We start from the raw sequence: 24,327 nt of genomic DNA, 5'->3' as shown, positions 1-24,327 counted from the left end.
GATGCATTCACAGATGAGGGGCTGGGATGAGGCCAATGCGATGAAGTTCAACAAGACAAAGTGCTGGATCCAGCACTTGGGTCATAACTATTTGAAAGGAGATTGTGGCAAGGAGGAGATTGGTGGACTCACTGTCCCTGGAGGTGTTCAAGAAACACTTAGATGGGGACATAATTTAGAGGGGAAATATTGGTGGTAGGTGGATGGTTGGATTAGATGTTCTTGGAGGTCTTTTCCAACCTTGGTGATTCAATGATTCCATGATTGGTATTTCACCTAAGCTTATAAGTGACTATATTTTTGCACTAAGCTCCTTTTAAGGGGTTCGTTGCATCGTTTATTTAATGCCCCACCTTCTGATTAATATAATTTCTATCTGCCTTGCCTGTACCTTTTCTATCTTTAGGAAATCAAGGAAACCACAAAGTAGAGCAAGCTCTGTAATTGTCCGTATTGCCTTTCACTGTTATCTAGTTTTCATGGGCTGTTATTAATCTTTCATGGATATTTTGGTGAAGTCCTTATCTTGATGCTGGAAAAATGAATAAATAAAATTTCTTCCCAGATCTTTCACTACCAGTTTGTATTGTTGTTGGACTTTACCAGTCTTAGAGAGCGGAAAACAGAAAACATCACACATATATATTGTTCAGAAAAAAACACAAACTTAGACACTCCAGTGACCAGAATCCCATTACTCAGAGATTCCTCTGAGTAAGCAACAAGGAAGGATGTCATCATCATCATCATTATCATCATCATCATCACGCTGTACTCAAGACCACACCATCTGTTTCCTTAGATTCAGAATCCATAATCTAATGATCAATGTACATTACCACTTTGCTGTAGGGTCTGAACGGCTGAGTGAGTGATAAAATGCATCCTTGCCAGACCCCTTTCTTTATGTTGGACCATTTTGTCTTGTAGTAACTTTTATTATTTTCACTGCTGTTTTCCACTTGTAATGGGATTGACCAAGTCAATTCACTGAATAAATCGTAGGAATGTCTAGTTCTAATAGACGGACAAGCTACTTTAAAGTTGTATAAAGCAGTAGTTTTACTCAGTAGCTGAAGTGCATTATCAGTGGGTGAGACCAAAAAGAAATGCAGTCCTTGGCCTTTTACTCTTTGGTCTGACTGTCCTTGTTCCTAGTTCAGGCTAGAAGCAGTGCTTGGTAGCAAACCATTCAGAGTATACATGCGTATTTTCTGTCCACATCTCAGATGACACAATCTGAAACCCCTTGAGGTTACTAGCACTGAAACCTTACTGTAAGCCTTTGGGCTGCACAGGAGCCTGGTGGCTGCTTGCACAGAGAATGTCTCTGCAATCTCTTTAAGTATCAGCTCAGAACTTCTGCTAGGAACTGCTGGCCTGCCAGACAAAGAAAGGCAATTCACTTGGACAGTGGAGAGGACTACAGCTCTCCTGTAATGAGTTCATTATTAACACAGGGAGAGACAGAACTAAGCAGTTTCAAATTCACAAATCATTTTACTAATATCTGTGGGTTTTGGCACCTCAAGAGCAGACTCCTTCCCCTGGAGACACTCCTTCATATTGCTTAATAATGCATCTGTTATTATGAGAAGGATGTTGAGAGCTTTGACCACAGCAGCTCAGCTAAAGCAGCTGTTGCTTCAGAAACTGCAAAAGCAGAAAAAGTACATCTAAAATTTTTAAATATATGCTCCCAATGTGGTCTGTTTCTCTGCTGAAAAAGGAGCCTTTGCATTGCAGCTGCCACCTGTCTGAAAAAGCTTTATAGAGAGTTTTCTTGGAGCTGCACTTGGCTGCGCATTTCAAGACACAGCCAAAGCCAACTGTTAAGAACTATTGTTAAACAGCAAATTCAGCTATTCCTCCCTGCATAGATTTCTCATGACCCTGATCTTCCACTAGGGCTGGCAGTTATAGTGAGTGACATGGAAGCCTAGCAATCTCCAGAAACAAATATAATTATCTGGCTGATGATAGGCATTTGGTTCAAAGTGCTTTGGGAAATAGCAATTATGATTTCATGGAAAAATGAAGTGTTGGTAACCACAACAGAAGCCCATATATCAGCCAGGTAATTATTTTCACCCTGTGAAGGGGAACTGCTGTAGGCATCCATCAGGTTTCTCATAGAATGTGAGAACCCGCCTGGTTGGATACAACAGTAACACTGTGGCTATGCTGTATATATAAAAGGACAGTTTTCTTGAAGGGATGTTGGGAGAGAATCCTGTGGATGTGGTATGTCTTCCAAAGATTGTACTTTACTGGTATACAAGCTAACTGCATATTATATACCTACCACTGCTTTTTCTGATGGCAGATATTTAGTTTAGATTCTGCCCCCCCCTTCCACCCACTTTCTCATATTAGGTAATACCACACTCCTTAGTGAATTCAATGAACTCAGCTGCAACTTCTAAGGAGCACTGGAAATAAATTCCATAGAAAGTCCTGTTTTAATGCTGTTTCATACTGGATTTTATATCTAACTCCTTTAAATCTGGAATGGAAAAACTGCACAACACAAGTACCCTTTGTGTTTTGAAATTGTAAATCAAACATAAATTTTATGCAAATAAGAAACAGCAAGTGCCTGTTAGCACAGAGAATTTTGGAGTTCTGGATTTCTCACACTGATGTGCAGAGAGCAATGGGAGTCGTATATATTTTGATGCATTTCTATTGTTTTCTAGAGCTAAAGAGCAAGTGTCCTGTCTCTGTTTACATATTATTTTATCTTTCTTGATTCCTCCAATTAACACACTTAGCCATAATTGAATTTATGACTTTTACAGACTTGTGGCCTTACACTGACAAAAAATGCAGCTCAAAAGAAAAGGAAAATTTATAGTTCAGCCCAATACTGTATGCCAAAATCTAAAAATGGCTTAACATGGCTTATTAAATGATCAGACTTCAAGCAGCTTGTTCTAATTTGTAGACCAGAAAGACAGGCTCTTCTGTTCTTCCCCAAATGCTGTGGAAACAAATTAGTTTTTTAAAAAATTAGGCAATTATTGGAGGAAATGCTATGCAATTATATATAATAAATACTCATGTTGTATGCAAAATGTTCTCTAAAGATGTCATATAGTTGCTGTGCCAGAAGATATTGCAAGAAAAAAAGTTTATGATGGTTTAGGACCTAAAGCACATTGAAAGAGTTTGAATCAGATTTCTAGTCAAACATCCTGTCTTAATGTGGACAAATCATATAGCCTTTAATAGATGGCAGATTTGCATCTTAAATGAGATACAGGAGTACAATAATATTAGTAACAGAAATCACATACAGGGATCTAGTGTATATTATTTTATATATATTTATATATTATTTTAGTATCATTACCAATTTAGATTAGAAAGCAAATTTTGCACATAGTTGATTATGAAAAAATTGTATTGGCTATGAGAGAAATTATATTTGGAATTTTTCAGGAGCCAATGGAGTTGTGTAGGCTGAATTCCACTCGAACTGATAATGCTTGCTTTCCAAAACAAACTGATGTTAGAAAGATCATGTAGATAACTAATGCCAGCTGAATCATTTGACTGTATCCAGGCATAGGTGTGCCACACCCACACCGACAGCGCAGAAAAGGATTGGAGAGAACTTATTTTAATACTGCAGAACAGAGAAATAGTCCAAGCTTTGAGGCCAGTTCTCAAATTGAGATGGTAGGATAGCATTTTGTGCTGCTCTGTGCCTGGCAGGGAGTTAGATATGTCTTGTTCTCCACAGTCCTTTGCCCTCCTGCATACAAACCACCTGCATGCTGGCTGCTGGCACAGTGCCTACAATCTGAATAGCTAATCCCAGTTTTTTTCAGAAGAAAATGTTACAGGGCAGGTAGAAGTCACTGGTCTATCTCTAGCTTCTGAAACAGCTGGAATTGCTGCACCATTTTCTTTTCACATATGTACCATGTAATTTAGCTATCTCATTTTGTCAGGAGGTGCCCTGTGTGGTGCTTGTGGTACCACAGAGACATGAAGTAGTAGTAAAGCTAGAAGTTTGACTCTGTGTATGGGTGGGAGAGATTAGATTAGCATGCAAAGCTGAAATACTGACCAATGCCTGGTGGCAATATTTGTACATGGATTTCTGAGCTTAAACAGTCATTAACATGGTGAATAGAGTGGGAATAAATTACATCCCATAATTGCTAGGGAAGAATTCCAATTGTTAGTTATTTATTTCTCCTTATCAGTGCCAACTCTTTCATGATAAAAATCTTCTGCTATTTCTTCCTAATTCCTTCTAATATTACAATATTGTAATATATATTATGTGTGTTCTGTATGTTTTAGAAAAATGCGCTACGCCACAACCATGCATTTAATTGCTGAGTAGTTAAGTAATAAGTATGTGGATACACATGTATTTATTTTTGCATGTGTACACATATCTCCTTAAAAAGGTAATATTATATATACATGTGTTTGTGTATGCAGACAACTAAGAATTGTATAAACTGACAGAATCCTTTTAAAAACAAGTTTTAGGAAAGTCAAACTACTCTCCTTCATACTTTTGCATAACATATGATTAGATCTATGCAGAAAATTTTCCATTCCTGTAGATATTTTTGCATATGCTTAAGCCACTGTACTGTGGATACACTTATTATGATCAATGAATTGCCACCAAGATTTATTTAAATACGAGCCTATGTTTGTCTGGAATTAGAGATGTGTGTTAGTTAATTGATAAAGAATATGCATTTATTTGAATATCCACTCAGTAAGTGCATCTTACTGAGAACATTTGATCACACTGTAGCAAATTTTGATCCTTTTGCTACATGGCACTTAAGGCCATTGGTAAATGTCTTTAAAGTGGAAATCTTGTTGTAAGTAATATATTGCATAATTGTTCATTTTAGTTAATACTGAGGGGTGGGAGCGATGTTTTGTTTTGCTTTTTGCACTGATTGTCTAGGGATTAACCAGACTTCTGATTTATTCCCATATCAAAGTTAAGTAGTAAATATTATATTAACAGATGCCTGCATCAAAAACCTCCATTTGGATATCAGTCCTCAATATGAAGTCTCTCTTTCAGCATACAAACAACTCCTGTACAGTAATTATAATTTTCATTGTTCTCAGACAGGAACACACTAGTGCCCCAGTTATGAATGTTCTTACATATTCCTCCAACAAATAATTGCAAAACAGTTACAGCACATCTCAATGAGGCTTAGAGTTGAAAACTTATAAATTACTCCTCAATGTTTTCCATCTGTGGCTAATTTATGATGTGAGCGAGTGATATAATGACATGGTGGTCCTAATTTGTGATCATCCATTTAGCAGAATTCAGACTTAACATTATGGAAAAGCAAAAAGTGCTTTCAGATGATCCTATGAAATTTACTTAAGGAGAACACACTGTAGACCATGGCTGTCCAACCTTTCAGCTTGCCTGAGCCCCACTGAACAAAAATAAGTTGTCTTAGGTCATATACACATAAGTCACTCTGAAAGTAATGTCTCCTATTTATTTCCATAGAAACTGCAACAGATAGAATGAACACAGTAACACTGATAGAACAGATTTTCAGCTACAAAATACTATTTTTCAACACACTCACCACCATTAGCTTCACATTTTTGCCAGCAGCATCCCCAGCAAGAGCATACATGCTGCACTTGTAAAAATTGCATAACCCACTCACTATTGCCACTGCTACTCACATCCACTGTTTGGTTGCCATAAATGTTCAGCAAGCATCAATGAATGTCAGCGTGCGCCATTTTTTTCCACGTGGAGGAATTCAATTCCACCCCTTTGCTTCACACATACTTTCAAGTCAGATGTCATTTTGTCAGACTGCCTCTCTGCTGTCATCTGTTGAACTGTAACAGAATATTGGCAGGAAGGTTCAACTAACATCTGCCTCTTGATGTTGTATTACACTGTAAAATAGGAGACATTACTTTTGGAGCAGCCCTTATAAAACCTGTTCTCAGATTCCTTTATCAAAATGGAAGCTATGCCTGCATATTTTTTGTCATTCACAGGACTGTGTTTAGCCAGTATAACAAAATGTATAGACATATTTGCCATAAGTTGAGTTAGCACTGCGCTACCCCCCATGCCCTGGTTTCAGCCCAGATGGGATTAGTAGCACACTGATGTTTGGTAGTTGCACCTCTCAGAGATTGCACTGCAAGCTGTGCCGAGCCACATGTGGCCTGTGGGCCGCAGGTTGGACATGCTTGCCATAGACAATCAGTCAGATATTGCAGAGTGGGACTTTACAAACAACATGTTTGTACAAACCATCTGTTTGTACTCCAGTAAAAACTGAAAAGGAGGTAAAAATTCAGTTACAAATCACCAATAGTTTTGGTTTTATGTTGGTCATTTTGGTCAGTTTCTATCAGAAACATGATATACTGGATTAGTTTATTTTACTCATTTTGGTTTTACTATACCATTACGTATGCTATGCATTGGACTACTGCAGTGGCTTTGGGAGGCTGTTGCTTTTTTAAAATGTTTTTCCTATGTGAAAACAAAGATAAAGAATGATGCAGCATCCTTTGAAGATAAGCAAAAGCATGGAATCACCTCAGTTAGAGACAACAATGGCTAGACATGTAATTTATTTCATGCCCCTGAATGAAAGCTGATTTCATTCTTTGTGAATGGAGATTGTTTCAATACAATCATCCTCTTTAAAGCTTTAAACAAACTGGCTTTAAATATTTTAAATGATGTGGCTTTTGTCACTTCCTGAGAACAATATTTTCATTGTCTAATAGATCTCACTCTGAATTTTCTTCTGATAACCTGCTTTAATTACTTAACCACATATCATTATCTCTTACTCTACTTAGTTAAAATTCCTTATAAGAAGCCCTGTCAATTACTTTTTCTGGGAGCTGCTGGTTCTCTCAGTAGAGATCATATAGCTAAAATCTTTCATCAAAGAAGGGATTCTCATAGGTATTAAAGCATTTGGCATATAAGAGTTTATATTATATATATATAAATACATATATCACAGATCATCTATAATCCTATAAAAATAATCCTTAATTCAATTATAAGGACCCTATCATTTATATCTAATGAAAAATTGAGAGGCTGACCTAATGATTAGGAGGATACTCTCCTCTGCTAGCACTGTAGTTTGGGATTGCCAGTGGGAAAACCTCCTGCTGAGTATTGAAACATTTGTCACCAAGTGCCACAATTCATCTACAAGCATTACTCATCTCCTGCAGTTCTGGGCAGAAGTCTGGGCAGAACCAGGTCTTTTTCTGTTCTGGCATTCATCTGGATTCATGATTGCTCTGTCTGCTGACCACTGACCATAGGATGTTAGGAAAGCGATCCTGCTTTCTTGATTTGAAGAGGAAATGAGCCAGAAAACCTGACTACTGGAGAAGGAAGGGAGCAAGGATTTCCAAGCAGGAGGGTCTGATGCGTCTTGACTGTATTCGCCCAGACTTGAGATATCTGATATGAGTGGAAAGAAGAAATAGCTGATGATGGCTTATTGAAAATAGTTACATTGGCTTTCAGGAGTAATCATGTTCATGTTTACTGATTAGAATAACTTATGTTTGCTTGGCTAAAAATCACCATGTGCAAATCCACCCTTATTTATCTACATGTCATTGACTTTCTTTTTTTTTTTTTTTTGCATAGACTGACATTACAGGCCACAGTCTGAATTTAAACAGCTATAATTTGCATTTTTGACAAATTCAATTTACAATAAATGTTCAAATCTCCTGAATCTTTATCTAATGCATCTTAACTATGATGTGAGTGGGCCCAAGTCAGGTGCCAGCCAGAAAGCTGTGTAACACAGCACAAGCAGGTCTTAGACCTTCAAGTTTATTTCCTCCACAAACCTTTATTTTACTTGACTTACAGCATCATGCATATTTGAAAGATTTGTTTTTGCTGAAATCCTACAATGAAAAGCAATATGTTGCCATATGCAGGTGCAGTGATTGCAGTACATCTTAAGCAATGCAGCAAGACTTTTTTGTTATCACCAGTTTAGCAGAAACAATGACTAATATACAAGCACACCCTCATATTGTGTCTGTGCTCAGCTAAACTAATCTTTCTTTTCTTATGCTTCAGGAATTGTGGGTTAACTGAGATAGATACATTTAGAAGCTTGTCACATAATCTCATGGGATGGCAAAAGAATTCCTGACATTTTCTTACCCTTGGGATGACATCTGCGGGACAAAATGTTCTCAAGTGGGTTTCTGTCATGCTTTCTACAAACTCTTCTGTTAAGGCTTCCTGCAAGGAAAAGGAAATTAGAAAAATTATCAAGTATACAGGACAATTTTTATTTCTTTCCTCTCTCAAACTAGTAGGATATTTACAAAGGACAGAAGTAAATTACCTGAAATAAACACCAGTTTTAAGACAAGGTTTGTATACTTTTGTCCATCCAGGTGCTGAAATGGTGAAAAATGGACACAGAACTATGAGTGCTGTGTGTGAAATGAATCTAGAGATATTCTTTATAGCTATTGAATATGCTGAACTAAATCACATACATATAAGAAGAGTTGCATTTATTCCTTCCTTTCATTCTGCTCTGACAACTTCTGTAATGCATCACTATTGAATACTTCCTTATGAATACTTTACTGTTAAACAAAATCAGTTGCACATCCTGTTGGAGAAATTATCTTGAGGGCATGTGGTGAAAATGGTTAAATTACTCATCGTAAGAAATGACTGATTTTCCAAGGGCTGAACAGTTACATAGTGTTGTAGGACAGGAGACATATGGCTGATGAGATCAGTATAATGAAACATAATTTTAGTGCCCATTTATTTCTGAGCCATTTCACCAACTTATCAATAACAATTCAGGTCCATCCTTTTTCATCCTAATAAATGTAATAGGTTTAAGAATGTAAATAATTCATAATAATAAAAAATAATGAACATACCTCCTAGCTGCTGAGAAAATGAGAGCACACTCTTAGTTCAAGAAGTAATTTTTTTTTGCTACTACACACATAGGCCTTTTCAGAACTCAACTTCAGGATCCTGTTGATAAAATTGGATGCATTTTTGTAGTGTGTATCACAGACTACAGGTCATATGATTTCTGTGACTCATTCCCTTGAAACTTAAATTCCTATAGCTTTAAAGCCTCACATCCATTACTAAATCTTACAGTATTTGAACTAAACAACTGAATTTGTGTTTGCCTGAAAAAAAAACCAAAAACATTTGTAACATTGTGAACAAATCTCCAATCAGCATTAAAAGAAAAAGTGTTATCAGCGAAAAAAAGTGTAATAGATTGAATTTCTAGCTACCATAGCAGGCAAAATGTTGAAGTTCCAAAGTCAGAAAACTAAAGAGAGCTCCACATATATTCCTTAAGAAAAGGAATCTGATTATCTTTTACAGCTGGGCTTGTCCGAGTCATCTGCATGAGGACTGCACGTCCTTAACTACCAGCACTTCGTTACCTCTTTTGCTTGCTGAGGTGCTGGTCTAACAGTGTTTTTGTAACCATAACAGCTACATGCAGAAGGTTGGCTGGTGCCAGAATACTGGGAAGCGTAAAAATAGGTCAAAATACTTCTCTTCCATTATATATATTCCCAGGGTGGAGGTGAGGGGGAGAGCATAAACAAATGAACACTTGTACTCAGCAATATAGTGTTAGCATAGTCTCAAAGAAGACAATGTGAGGCATATAAAGAGGCTGACCACATGCTGTGCTTCTGTCCTAACCAACAGTTAAGTCAGCTGGAGCAGGGAATACACAAAGCATCCTTTTTAAGTTGTTTCAGGTCTTTTTTGATTGTAATACACCCCAATAAGCTGTTCTAGGCCTTGTGCTAGTGTCTATAGAATAGACTAACTATATACATTAACTATTCAAACCTGATAGCCAGACCAAGCAGTTTAGAACAGGGAAAAGAAAGGCTGCTAAAAGACATCAGAAAGATACACTTTCCATGCAAAATGCATTGACTATGGGCCTAGTATAAACAGCAAATACAACAAACAACACAACTATAAATAACTGACTGAAAGAACAGGGCTGACTACAAATGAAATCACAAAAATAAAAGGGAGACTACTATAATTCTTCCTCCTGGCTTCTTTTCTACCTACTCTGGCACACTTGAGGAGAATTACTGTATGCACACCCATCACCTTGCTCCAACACTGCATTTCCATACACAAAGCAGCAGAAAGGCAGATCATATGTATTTGTTTCTGCTGGCAACTGCACACACCCCATCAAAAGCATTTTGGATACTTCATCTCATTTGTTATCTCCCTGTTGGCATTATCATTCCAGTCAGAAAGGCACTGCATTCAGCTACCTCTGAGATCACCCATCACGCTTAAAGCTGTGTAAGCAAGGAAAGCACAGGCATGATTATGTTCGCTCTGCAAGTTCTCTGTCCTTTTCTGTTGCTACAGACACACGTGCCCTTGAAGACACTATGTGCCATATTTTTATTGAAAAATTCAAATGAAATTGACAGGGGAGTTATTTTTCTTTCCCAGTTCTTGCTAGAAGGACTTGGCTGCAGCGCATGGGGAAAGGAAATGCTCACCCTGTTATTTTACACGCTGTGCGCACAATCTGTATTAAGTAGGCTTCAGTTGACAGCATGAAAACACTTGGATTTACACATCACTAATACTCCACTACAGTATATGGGCCTCTTCCTCTGATAACATCCGCAGAGCAGCCCCCCAGAAGAGCACAGTATGACCACGCACAGGCTAAAGCTGCTTATTGGAAGTTTGCCATGCCAAGCTTCAGGCTGTTCTTTTCCAGCACTGGCATCCAGCCTGACTTCACAGCAGGCTTTAACATAGTGTAGAAATTGGTACTAGTCTTCCTAAAATGCCATGCCCATGAGATTATTTATTAAAAGATTTATATCTTGTTAATGATCTCAGAGCCATCCATGGGTGGTCTTGCTTTAGAAACTGCTCCTGTAAATTGATGATTAGGAAGTAACACAAAGGATTTGTTCCAGTGGAGCACTATTTTCTCTTTAATTAATACAGAAACTTCAGGGGAAGATACTCTTATCTCCATCTCCTTCAGGGGAGAGTGAATCTTCGTCTCTGTATCATAAGCTTTAAAACATAAGCACTGTTTTGCCCATATGTATTATTTTTGCAGGCATAGGCAATTTAGCTTGTTACTGGAGTTATTTTCTCCTTGTCCTCAGAGGTGGCTTGACAACTTTGGATAATATACAGCTCAAAGGCAAAAAAGTAGCTGAGCAAGTGAAAAGGTTTGTAAGGATGGGACTTGAAAGCAGACAGGGTAGATATCATGCTTCTTTTGCATAGTATACTCACTGTGGAAAGGGAACTGCTGATTACATCTGGAAGCTGATAAGGCTGGTAGGAGAGCACTGTTCTGTGGATCTCTAAGTAACATCACCATGTGGTCTTTACATACCACCTGAAACAGAAAGGGAGAGTAGAGCAATTGGTAAATTCCAGGCTCAAATGCAGGTCAAAGAGGTTGAAGGTCCAAGCAAAGTCCTAGAGCTATGCAGAATTATAAAACTCTGGTGGACTGAAGAGGACTGCTATGCATTTTGTGCAGTAGAAATTTATGAGAACTTAATGTTGGAATACTGCAGTTGATTTTATTACTGAGACTATATCTGGACCTGCCACAGGTGTGGGACAGAACATGCTCTAAGGCCACATTTTTCCAATCTGTTTGGACTAGGAATGTGGCAGGATCACACAGGTACTTCCTTTGAAAACTGAGGCAAGGCAGTAAGTGTGTGCCAAATTCTCCTCCCAGATAGGAATCTAATAAGCACCTATCTTTGGCTGCTCAGTTTACACAGACTAAAATAAGCTTTCATACCTGAGAAGAAGCTACTTAATAATTGACAGCTCAAAGAGATCTCTGAGGAGATGTGTCATGGCTGCAGTAACAGGGGCAGAAGATTCAAGTAGTAAGACAGTTCAGTGCTTGTCTAGTGAACTGGATTCTCAAGGTCTGGCAGACACTTCATGTAATTAATACAAGTAAGTGATTTAAACCAGGGTTTGGGAGATGGTAATGTTGTGTTCCTCATTTTCTGGGTATCCAGCTTGAGATATCCAAGCTAATATTTCTGATTTGCAGATGTGACAAGATGTCTGTTGCATTGCCATCTGTTCTGACTGGAAATGTGCTGTATAATGTAATTGCTTTTAAAAGTCAAACCCTATGCTTCTCAAACCAGGCAATCAAAGCAAGACAGTGTATTTGGCACTGCAAGAGTACAGATGATGTGCAGCAGGGAATGTAGGAGGTTATGCAGTGAAGGAAGGGACTTGGTCAAGTAGTGAGCATTGCCTGTTCCTGTACAAGGCCTATGAGATTGTAATAAGAGTTCATACCGTAACACATGCATGCCAAAATAAGGCTGCACAGGCAAGTGCAGAGGAAACTTCAAGCCTGGCTGCAGAATCCTTCCTTCATAAACTTAAAGTCCTTTTGTGTCCAGGTTTTGGGAGAGTTGCCATCACTAGTTTGCACTGTAGAACTCCCCAAAGGTAGCAGCTTGTTCCACTAGCCCCTGCGCAAATCTTTAATAAAGGCAGATCCCTGACAAATGATCTTGTAATTTAAATATAACAAAATACTTGATGGGGAGATACAAAAACATGAGAGGAGCTCAAAGAAAAGTGTATTTCAGAGGTGTGTTACAGTGATCTCTCCTGTCCCATATCAAACCCAACATGCTGCAATTACTTAATACATTGCTCAGCCCCAGTTTGTACTGACACTGAATAGGTTAAAGATCCTTTAGTCATCACAAGACAGCATCTTTTTCTATGGTACTATTTTCTTTAATAAATCACCTCCTACTAGTTCATTGGAAACAGCCAGTAATATACCATAGGGTGCCTACTACAGGAGGGCTCTGAGCCTGGAGCCACCCAAAAATTCAATAGAACTGTCCTACTAATATCTTTGAAACCGAAGATTCTTGAGACCTTCTTAAGTTTCCCTATGAAATCCTTTCGTGCTTTTCCTGACCAATGAAAACAACGAAATACAAGTCCATACAAGTCAAAGAGCTGCAGGAAAACCTGGTGCAAATTGAAAAACAAAAATTCCGATGTTGGTGGGCTTCAGAACTAGGCTGTGGTGAACTCTGTAACAACTGAACAAAGCAACCCCCTAATGTTCTGTAGGACATGTAAACAGAGAGCCATGTCTGCAGCAAGTCAACGGACTGAGTTTCTTCTGTGGGGCTGTTATTGCTGTAGCTAGACAAAATACATGACAAAGTAAAACGGATCTTTGTCTTTTCTCCTCTTTAGCTCTTTCAGAATGAAGTACAAAGCAAAGCTCAGCTTCACAGAGAAGATACATAAAACTGCATGCAGACTGTTTTCTTATGCGTATTCACTTAGCAAAACAGAAGTAAGACTTAATACAGATTTTTATTGCTCCTTTTCCTCTAAACCTCCTAACTCCCATTTATGTCTCTTCTGCAAGAGGTAAGTCTTTTAAAGCATGATTTAAAATGTGCACCCATAAGAAGAGAAAAGCAAAAGCACACATATCCTGGACATTAAAAATACACCCATCTGTACATCCCTCCTATGTCAAGTACAGGCTCCCTTCCTGAGATGAGGTTATCTTATACTGTTCTGTGAGATATCTTTGAATGGAAAGAGCTGGTGCAAGGAACCTCAGGGGACCAAATGAAGGAACTAAGATCCTGATCATGCTTTCAAACAACTGATGAAATGGAGTTATGGCAAGCCTTGAATTGAACCATGCTTAAGTAGTGAATAGTTCAGAACAAGTACCTGCAGGTCCTCGTGAATTGCTTAAGAAGATCCACGCTCCTTGCTGCTGCTTCCCTGGTAGCACAGAATAACTGAGGCATCATGCTATATTCTGCTGCTATTCTGAAAACTTCACAGCAGTTCCACGCTGTTTCTATTCTGAAGGAAAGACTTATTAGGCCTCGATATCATCTCACCATGACCCACAGAAGCTCAGACCTGCAGCAGACTTGCCACGGGCACAGGTTCTACAATTTGTACACTGTGAAAGTTAAATAATAACAAAAAGAATGCATGTAAAATGCAGGAATTCTGCTTCTCACAGACTAGAGCATTGCTAAAGGCTTGGGAAACTCCCTGAGATGTGAACATGGTGAATAATGTATTTAATGCTCAGCAGTTTACCTCTGGAACTGCATGAAAATGGGGATACGTTAAGGAAGGGTGTTCTGCTGCTTTCTTTCACCAACTTCCTCCATTCCCTTATCCTGAAAGCACCGAGTGATCTGTAAGATAAAACAGCTGTCAAATATATGTGGGAAGGTAGCCAAAGCTTCTGCAAACACTGAGCATATGAGAAGAAAGCCTCCCCCTGCACCTCGCCTGGCACAGGCAGATTGGTGAGGACAAAGCTGCTGGGCTTTGTGCTTACAAGGCAAGCTGTGTTGCAGTGAACCAACCTGTGTGCTTTGAACGAAGATTCATTAGGTTTTCTGATGTTGTGTAACATTCTTGCTGTGGCAGTAAAACAGCATCAACTTTCCAGCTCTGCATCCACTGAGGCTTTTAAAAATCCTGTGAATTTATCTCTAGACATTTGCAAGGACATTTTAATGGAGAAAGACATTGTTGTAGATTTCTTTACCTCAAACAACAGGGAAGCAAAGTGCCCACTGGCAAAAAAAAAAAAAAGCCCACAGCCAGAAACAAGAGAAAAATTCTCCAGGGGACCAGATAAATACAATTCTGCTTAGAGATAATATTTTTTGTTTAAAGCTTTTGTTGTCTAGGTTTTTCGACTGAGGCTTCTGCTGTGTGAAAATAGGCTATGCATTGTGTGTGACTTGTTATTAGTCATTGTTTTCCCAGGGATGTTTGGTGTCCTAAAGGAATATGCGAACTACAGATGGTGCCCAAAGCAAGGGAATGTGGAATGTAGCTTGGAGTGTGACAGAGTGCCTGAAAGCCCATTTGTCTGGCAGTATGGTCCAGGAGAGCAAAGTAGAGTCGAAAGGCTCTTTGCTCCTATTATGCTATATCAAACTGTTTGTTGAAAGACTGTTCATTTTCCTTTTCTTTCTGTGCCGCCCACCCAAAAAATCTAAACATTTAAAAGCCCAATTTGAACTGTGGAATGTGTGGAGCATTCTTCTCTTGCCTGATGGGACAATGTGTGTGCCATGGGGGACTGCCGAGGTAATTATTTATTGACCCCAAGTAATTCCGGGAGCTTATTGTATGAAATTCCAGTGCACTGTATTGTGTCAAAACTATGCTTAATTTAATAACTAATTTAATTAGCTTTTGTATTCCCTGTGCTAACATGGAAATACACCTCCCAGGCTATAGCAAATGGATTTCATGGGTTATGCTTGCTCCCCAGTGGTTTAAGCTGTTTTTAAATGATGATTTTTATTTTAGATTTAAGAGTTTTTCCATACAATTATAGCTCACTTTCAAGCAGAAAAAGCAAAATAAAGAAAATTAAGAGGGGATTTATTTTTTTAACTTTCATTCCTCAAACAAGTAACATCTAAATGAAGATATCATAATTCTAGTAAATTAAGGTGGACTAGTTCTTACTGTCTGCAGTTCCATGCAGAGGCATTTGCCATCCCTGCTGCGCTAGTTCACCTACACTGTGGATGCAACAAGCAAGCAAACAAACATAGCAGCCTGGAACGTAAATACATGGTAAAAATACTGAGATTATGAAAAGAAGATCATTTTAAATCAAGGTGAAAAGGTGGGCTGTTAGTTATATTGAAGAATCTAAGTACTGAAAAGTAAGAAGTTGAGTTCTCCTCAAAATGTTGTTTCAAATTTTTCAATACAATCAAGTCATTGTAAGGCAAGGCATATTCAAATGGATCATTCAGACACTTGGAAATATAATTGTTTTAGTTTCATTAGAGAATTTGTGGAAATGGACACATAGATATTGTCACAAACCTTTTCTCAGAACTGCTCCTGATAAAACCACACAATCTGTACCATTATAGAAGGTGAGACTTTTTTTTACTTCATCAGCTGGAGAAGCAGTGGGTCATGACTAAAAAGGGTCAAACAGGATGCAACGTAATCTAAGTATTAGTATTCCTTTTTAATTTATATGTTCAGATTTAGAAGAGGTTGAAGCTGTGTTATATTGCTTGTATATGATTTAACACCTCTGTGATAGCAATACAATGACAAAGAAACCTAGTGATTTAAATACAGTCAGAAAACAAGATTGCTGATGTAGCAATGACATCCACATATCTTGAAGATGTACAACTTCTGGAATACAAGTAATCAAATTTGCCAGATAATTTAATTCAGATGTTTTGTGGTTACTGGAAAACAAACAAAGACCACAAACTGAGAGAGAGGCCTAAATATCCTATAATGATTTATTAGGAAAACTTTCAGCCTATATAAGTGGTCCTATAAAATTGACTTAATAACTGAGATACTGAACACTGTAAAACCAGACATTTTTGTCTTACAGTTTAATGTAACTGTATCCTACAGCAACATTCTGAAAACTCAAGCAGATCTTCTTTAAATAAATTGTTTCATGAAACATACTGCTCTTTTCTTTGGAGAGGAAAAGTCCTTTTGGTTCAACTATAGAGACTTTATAGACGTCAATGCCTGGCAGAAAGAAAACTTACCATATTGACTAAAGCACACATTTTTAGTTCAAAAGCAATAGTAATAATAGATATTAAGGCCATAATCAGGTGAAAATTTACTCCTCTTTGAACTTCCACAGCTGAACTGCAAAGACAGTGTGAAAGTGTTGTGATGATGCTGAAAGCTCAATCTTTCTAAGAGATGAGGTGATGCACTAATCCCAAACCACAGTCAGCCTGCTGTCACAAAAGCAAAGTGATCCTGAGTGCTCCTCTGGCTACAGACAGAGTAGGTTCTTAATGCAGAATTTGAAGGGCTTCTTTTGCTAGCACAGAAGCAAAGGAGACTTGATTTTCTCTATATTATCAGGATACTGTGTTACAGCAAGGCAATATATATACAAGCCTAATCTAACAAGTGCACAAGTGAAAAGTAAAGACTCGTCCTGATTTCAGTGGCCTCCACTAATTTATTAAAGAAACAATTACCTTTAAGTTTGTGTACCCTGGGTAAAGGGAACGACATAATACTGACAACAGTTCCCTCAACTGAGGAGCTTTTATTTCTATACCAGCTTAAAACAACTATTTTATAGTAAGAAATTCAGGGATAGAGTGTTAAAAGCAGAAGTGAGACCACACACAGGATGCATGAACACGTAGATTAAGTTGTTCATATGCAGTATGTAAGGTCACAAGGAGGCTGTGTTTAAATACCCAGTGTGTTGGTTCACACGGTGCTCTGAGGGGGAAACACGTGGCTCCAATGTTCAAGAAATTTCTTCACCTGCACATCCTCGTTCTTTTTCTGATGCAGTGTTTCCAGTATGCTTATGTTTGACAGTTTCCCTCTCTCTGGTTGAAGTGAATAAGCTGTCATTTAGCAAAATAACAGTGATTTATGTTCACTTCATTATTTATTGAGATGCATTTTTGCTTCAGGGATATTTTATATTCGGTGACTGATAGATTTAGTTTTCAGCTGTAGGAGACCTGTTCAGGATTGTCTCTGAGTCACATGTGCACGATGCAGGAGTGTAATTCTAACATGGCGTTAATATAAAAATAGAGAATGTCACTGGATAGATCTGTCACCATAAGTGTAAAATAATGTTAAGTACATTGCCATCAGGCACAAAGGCTGCCCCTGGCAAGCGGCTGGAAATATGGCAAGAAACAAGCATCTGTTAAAGTCTGAATTCTTATAATGAAGGCACTTCATAAAAGTATTGGCATTTGCTTTCTACTTCAGAGATGAATAGAAATGACTTGCTTGACTTCATCAGGAATGCATGTTATAAATGAGGTATCAAACACCTGCATCTGTGCTCATTTTGTAGTCATACCTATTTTAGTGAAGCTATTCATAGTTAGAGCCTTTCTGTAAAAGGGATCTGGGTGTTGTTTTTTGTTTTTGTTTTGTAAACACAGAAATTCAAATGAAGAACTGAAATTATCTTTTAAATTCTCTGTAATACAATTGATGGATGGTAAATTTATTTTTTATCTTCTGAAAGTAACTTATGAGAAAAAGTTCAGAAAGCTCATAAGACCCTAAAAGTCTGTTCTTTATAAGTAATTCAGACTGTCTGGGGGAGTTGTTTGTGTAATCATCAGAATCAGACATCACTTTTATGTGTCTGGCAAATTGTTACCTTTTTTTTCCATTTTGATTTGATTAATTAGACCACAATGAAGACATTGAAATAAAATGGACTGGTTACTTCTTCCTTTGTTTGAAAAATAAACATTTGGTTTGAGATCATATTTTTCCACTTGAGTGCATGAGAATATACTTCTGTGAGCTTTGATTTTTGAAGATTTATTTGCAAAGTGTCCAACATGTTTCTGGTTAGCTTTTATTATTTGCACTTCTGATTTCTTTTTTTTATTAATCTATACTATTTCAACCATGTTCGTATTCTTTGGAAGTAATTACTGAAATATACTGTTTAGAAGCTTTCAACTGCTTTGCCATCTGCTTATAGGAAGGTAAACTTGACAAATCCATGAGGAAAAAAAAAAGGTTTCCTAGCAATTTTGAATCTTTCCACCTCAATACACAACTTGTACAATCATTAAAGAGTTCTGTAACATAACCACGTGAACTTATGAGAAGAGATGGGGTGAAAGTATTACAAAGTGATGACAGCTGATTCCTAATTTCATCATTCATTATATTTCTAGTCTCTATGAACAGCTTGAGATAAGCTGATTTTTGTGGTTGGTATGTTCATGGTTAACACGATATTTCTTGAGACATATGTACTTTGCAAAGTATTTAAACCAGGGGAAGTGCCTGTTTGAACTACATAAAATAAGGATAATTTAGGACATACTGAACTCACGTAAAAATCCCCTTTTCCTTCTGCATCTGTATAAGAAATGAGGCACGAGTCAAATCAGGAAAACAAGTTTGACACTGCTCCATTTTCAGGACCACTGAATAAAAATGGAGAAAGGTGCAGTGAATGGAGGAAAAGCCCCTCACTACAATTCAAAGTTCAGGTTGTTTACCTTTTTGTCTGACCTGAGAGTCAGGCTAAATTAACATTGTAGTTTCAAGAGCCAGAAAAAGAGAAAAGAAAAACCTCGTAAGTGTCCTTGACAAGATATTTTCACACCACTTTAAAATAATTACATCAATATTTGTTGGGAATCAAGCTAAGGGATAGGGCTCCCAAGCTGCTTTGCAAAATGCCATCTGCCTGCTAGATTATACCTAATAATGGAATGATAACACATGGTCAAATACTGAAATAACAGTCGAGAACAGACCTGAAGACAGTTCTCCATTGTTCAAACGTTCTTCCATTTTCAGAGTCTTAAATATATTTTATGGGATATAAGAAGTGTTCCCATGTCAGTATTTAGATATTTATTTTTCTATTTCTATACTTAAAATTAATCTTTCATCCTTCAGTCTTCCATGACATTACAATTATCTGATAAACACACGGTTCTGTTTTCTTTGAAGTAGTGCATTATACAATATGGACTAGATTATCCACATATCTGGGTTAATGCTTGCTCCAGTATGATGGAAGTGTTTTGTCCTTGTCTGGTCTTAAAGAAGTATCTGTAGACATAAGCACATGAAGGTAGATTGTGAGCTATAATCTCCCTAACAAGCAGCATTTAATTTGTTTTCTCTGAAGAGCGATTTCATCATCTAAAAGCAATAATAGTCCTTGCTGTAAGAATAGTCAGTCATTACTAAAAGAGTAGAATTTAGTATTTGAAACTTCTACGTCTAAACTTCTAGTGTTTATTATTAACTTTGGTGGTAGTAGTGAAGAGGAGGTAGTGTTCCAGGCTCTTTGAAGTCATGTGGTAATACAAGGGTATTAGCTTTCGTTTAAAAAGGAAGAGTTCCTATCTTGTTGTTGTAGCCTTTGACCTTTCCTTTACATGAAACTGAAGCAAATAACCTATGCACAACTGACTTCTACTGCATAATCCTCCATGCAAACATCAGTACATACCAATTTCATTACTTGCACATTTCTATTCTGATTTTGCAGACAGCTCTCTCATACATCTGATGGGAAATGCTAGAGATAAGAATAGGCCTTGACTGTCTCTAAATTCTGGTATTATAGGTATCTAGATTGTGAGCAGTGGGCTAGTTCTATTACATATACATTACGATATTACATACAATATCTAAAAGTTACAAATTACATTAGATCTAAAAGTTACAAATTTCAAACTGTTAAAGTAAGGCTTCCTATAGCATCTCAAAGACTTATTCTAAGACAAAGGAATAAATGAAAAGGAAAAAGACTTTACTGCTCAAAAATCTATGTGAAGAGGGGTGTTGTCTGAAGATTTACACACCCTGTAGTTCAGTTTGCAGCTCCTGATACTTGTTTCTTTACAGGGTACCATGCCACTATGTTATAATCACAGGTGTTGGCAATGAACATGGCTTTGAAACAAATGACAGGACCTCCACTGCACACTTCCATCTCTTGTTCAGGGAAAATATTCTGCTGGCACTGTGCATAATTATGTTTCCTTAATGTGTACCTCCAGCAGCCTGATCTTCTGTTCTTGTGCTGGACAAGTGTTTAGGAGCTTATGGTCCATGCCTTGTTCCTAATGACTTTTTCCACTCCACAGAGAGTTGGATAGTGCCCTTAGGAAATGCGTGATTCAGTCACTGCAATTCTCTTAATTATTAATTTCTAATCTTCATTTATATTTCACTGAACTGCAGAAAATCTCCAGTCATCACAGTGCCACTTCCATCTCCTAACAGTCTGAAATATTTATTAAACTCATTAAGCTCCAGTCTCAGTAGCTAATTACAACAAACTTATGTTTGTGGAAACAAATCTAGCCATGAAGATTAAATTTAAATGAGTGTTAAAAACTCCTTGCCTTTGGAGATTTTTGTTTTTCCTCTTTTTAATTTGTCATGCTGATTTGTAAAGCTTCCTAACTATTCTGGTAACATTAGCAGTGTTGATAATAACAGATACTGTTTGTCTTGGAGAACTGCCAAGTACTCTAAGTACATATCTAATTTGTCCAGACAGTTTTAAAGTCTCTTGAATTTAAATTATAAGTTTAACCTGCAGAGTTACAACAGCTAATTACAGATTACAATTTGGAATAAGATTTTTTTAAAGCAAGATGAACAACCAGAATTCTTTGAAGTTAACATAACTGAACAAATTCTCCTCTTTTCATACAATAACTACCACCAACATAGATACTCAAGTAGGGCTCCCAGGTTTGTGCATGTGGACTTGGTGCCAATTAAAGGTATTAATAGACATTAATCATGTAGCTGATCTTGAAGCCACTGCTAGACCTAAACCTATGCACAATATATTTACTGTGGTAGAAAAGCACTTGGCCATTGCTGGGAAAAGGAGGCTCCTCTGGAATGTCTTATAAGTGAGGTCTCTCCTAGAACATCTCTGGAGATCTCTCCTTCTCCATGAGCGATAGATAAGCTGTGGTGGGTGACATGATGGAGTGTCTCTGGTCTTGCACTGCCTTCCAAAACAAAATCCTCACTAACAGTTTTTTTTTTCCCCAGCAAAATCTTCCTGTGAAAACAGAGAAGCTTATTTGGATGCCAAAACATAAGTGCTAGGTACTTAGATAATGATTCTTACTCGCAGAGTTAATTACCTTCCTTTCTACTTCCTGGAAGTTGTTCCCAAGTGTACCAATGTACCCTTCTAGTGACTTCCCAAGAGTCACTACAGTGATTCTCCATATGCAGGCTGTACAAAGCTATGATAGCACTGCCCTCTCTCCTTTGACAGAAAGGCAGCAATTCTCTTCTCCTCAGAAAGTACCAGCTGTTGGACTAAGTCTTACAGTTTGTTTGTGGGTACACACAATATAGGACAACTAAACTGACTTCAGATGTTTCATGAGTTGCTTCATATTTCCCAGCAAAAGTTTGCTATGACATTTATTGTTCCAGCACTGCTGATTCATCATACTCTGAGCTAGCTAAAATCCTGCCTAGCAAGAAGCATCAGGGAAACACAACTTGAGTGGAGCTATGCTCCAACAGAGACTTTCAGGAGAATCTGACCCCTTGTACACAGCAAGGAGCCTGTGAAGTCTCATTTATGATTTTTAGCAAACCAGTACCCAGTTTTACTACAGCTACTTTTGCTGAGAAGTCATATGAGTGCAGCAATTAGAAAAATCAATACAGTGGGAAAGGCATTACAATAAAGGTGTGATGACAAAAGGACCAGCACAACAGAAACGTGCTATTAAGGAAAAGAAGATTGCGCACCTGTATCAGAAGATTCCAGGTTCACAGGGGAAAGCTTCACCAAGGAGGGATCTCCAGAAAGAGATCCATCCCCAGGGGCAGTCAGCCCTTAAATAAGGTCTAAGAGAGGTGCAGCCAGGCTGCAGCCCTTCTGGTCACACAGCTGGATTGCCTTCACCTGTGCTCCCATGGCTGACGGGTCTTTTCCTCAGGTGCTCAATCAGTGGTTCAGGCTGGGACTCAACAGTTGCCATACATTCAGAGATTTAGAGAATTTTGTAAGAATTGTCAGTTATATGGATAGATTCGGGAAGATTCCCTAAATGAGAAAGGCAGCGTATTTGGTTTTTGCCATTTACAGACTTTTGCTTCAGTTTCAGTAGAGCAATGAATGTAGAGATTGTAGAAAACAGCCTGTCATGATTTAGGGATGATGAGATTATAATGCTTCAGTGACATAGGCCTTGGTATTACAAAATTTCCATGTTTCAGAATTACATGGCAGCACAAAAGTTCTACAAAGCTCAGCTATCAATGATAGCAGCAGATCTAAGGAAACAGGACATTAAAAAATGGAATTTATAATCTGAAATGATAGCTTTAATTATCATATCAGCTTGAATGTCAAAAGACAGAAGTCAGAAATTCTTAAAAAGACAAAAAGTCTCCCAAAGACCTACAAAACAGCATGGGACATAAAGATGAGTGTGCAAGGCTCACTTCTGACATCTGCTGGATGGAATTTCACGTTTACTGACAGAGGGAATTTGTCTTGGCCTGCAGCAGACAGGGTATAAAAAGTTATGGCGGTGTAGAACAGAATTCCTTTATGCACACACTAGGTCTAGCGTATCCTTCAGAGGTGTGTAGCAAGTCCATTTCACACTGTCAGCTTTTCAGGCTAGGGCATGCAGAGGGACTGGGTGCAAAAGTCACAAGATAAGTACTTCAGGATTTGCGATTTTGTGAGTCCTGCCCTTGGAATTTAGAAAACTTGCTGAGTATTATTTTCATACTGTTTTGGAAAATATTTGTGGGCACACTATGAGTTAGGTTACTTAGACAAAGAAGTTTGGAACTGAACATTGAGTGTCTCTCTGTCATTGTGTGCTGAAATGAAATAGATTTTAGGAAAAAGTAGCCCTATTTTATTTTTTTTTTATAATCCAAATGAATAGGAGTTGCATGAGTTATCCTGGCTTGATAATCATCATAGTGTATTGCCAAGTAAAATCAGACTTTTGTCTTAAAATGTTTCTTAACTGCCAGTCACTAAGTAACTGCAGAATATGAGTCATGGTACAATGACATTAGACAGGGTTCAAAGAAGCTGGTTTACAGACAGCGTAGCTTTTTGAGTTGCTGTCAGCCACAGTATAGAAGCATGTTGCACTATGCATTCCAAATGCATTTGTACTCCAGTATACAAAATAATGGTGGTATATTGTGCAGGGTAGAATTACTTCAATATTTGACTTTCCAGTTTTACAGTTCAAGGCAAGGCATGCATGAGTGTAGAATGGCTTGAGTTTGAAGGAGCCTTGAAAACCGTCTAATATACATTTTGGAGTTCCAAACAGTTCAATTATGCTGAATATAAAGCCCTGTCTTTCTTTATCTACGGGCTTCAAGCTTCAATACACTTTCCAAAAGTGATAAAAATCCTTGAAATCTGTATTTAAGGTCAGGATTTTTAATGCATATGATCAAACATATCTACTAGACTGGAGAAAATATGGCTTATTGGATTTTTAACATTTCAAGATGTATCTCTGCCTCCTGAACATCAACATTTTTTTCTGTCCCTCTTTAGACTAGAGTAGACAGTAATGTATTTTTCTTTTCTCTCTCACAAAGCACTCTGGGCAATTAAGTGGAACTCTCCATTTCAAATATCTATTGATGCGGGTCCTTTTTTCTGACCTGATCTGAGT

The 24,327-nt window shown here is 37.8% G+C and overlaps 1 long non-coding RNA gene across 3 annotated transcripts; it reads right to left on the bottom strand.

Annotated features, from left to right (window-relative positions):
- Positions 1–623: 623 nt before the first annotated feature.
- On the bottom strand, positions 624–22,468 carry LOC149916172 (uncharacterized). Of its 3 annotated transcripts, none has more exons than XR_016470770.1 (6): positions 22,415–22,468; positions 14,210–14,310; positions 13,826–13,963; positions 11,354–11,459; positions 8,207–8,287; positions 624–2,983 (listed from the first exon to the last, which is right to left on the bottom strand). It is a non-coding gene; the product is annotated as an uncharacterized LOC149916172 (long non-coding RNA). The 3 variants fall into 3 exon arrangements; XR_016470772.1 differs by lacking the exon at positions 624–2,983 and adding an exon at positions 5,342–5,928; XR_016470771.1 differs by lacking the exon at positions 624–2,983 and adding an exon at positions 5,342–5,868.
- Between the last annotated feature and the right edge of the window lie 1,859 nt (positions 22,469–24,327).

The sequence above is a fragment of the Phasianus colchicus genome, chromosome 13 (genome assembly GCF_987193195.1).
Source record: "Phasianus colchicus chromosome 13, bPhaCol1.hap1.1, whole genome shotgun sequence".
In the NCBI taxonomy this organism is placed as follows: Eukaryota; Metazoa; Chordata; class Aves; order Galliformes; family Phasianidae; genus Phasianus; species Phasianus colchicus.
The sequence above is the reverse complement of the archived record's forward strand: the minus strand, read 5'-3'. Positions and strand labels throughout refer to the sequence as shown.